The following is a 718-nucleotide window of genomic DNA, read 5'->3' on the forward strand; positions in this document are numbered from 1 at the left end:
AAAGGAATGTTTGAACGGGATGCAACCACTCCTTACTGGGGATTAATAGCAGAAACAGGAATATGGCCAGTTGAAAATGTAGTGAAAAAGGTGATGGTATTTCATAACATCATAGCATCAGATGATAAACGATTAGTTTAAGGAGATAGTGGAAGACTAAATAAGGAAAGTAAATGGGGAATGCTGGGGGAAGAAGTCTTATAGAACTATATGAAGAATATGATGAAAGGATTGAAGAAGTAAAAAAGTATCAAAAGCAAGAACTCAAGAAGTAAATGAAAAGTAAAGTGGCGATTTAAATTAAAAGAAAATAGAAGGAAAACAGAAATGACCAAACTGACGTTTGTAAATAGTAATGGCAGAATAGATTACATAGAAGAACTTAACACTAAGGAACCAGTAATGGTTATGAAAAAAAGGTTGAATACGATAAAATTAAAAAAGAAAATTATAGAAACAGGAATGAAAAGGATAGGTTTTGTGTGTTGTTTAGTAAGGCAGCTGATACAACTTAGCATATGTTTACCTGTAATGGATAAGAAAATTTATAAGTAATAGCAGAGAATGAAGGAAGTTAGAAACACCAACTAAAAAAAGTTGTTCGATATATCAGACAGGCTATGGAAGTTAGAGGTATAAGTATGCAAGCTGTGCTGTCTGTGTAGGAGGTAACTAATGGCAATGAACTTTCTGCAGATTGCAGTATTTGCACCTACGC

This window comes from Palaemon carinicauda, chromosome 40, assembly GCF_036898095.1.
Source record: "Palaemon carinicauda isolate YSFRI2023 chromosome 40, ASM3689809v2, whole genome shotgun sequence".
NCBI classification, from domain to species: domain Eukaryota; kingdom Metazoa; phylum Arthropoda; class Malacostraca; order Decapoda; family Palaemonidae; genus Palaemon; species Palaemon carinicauda.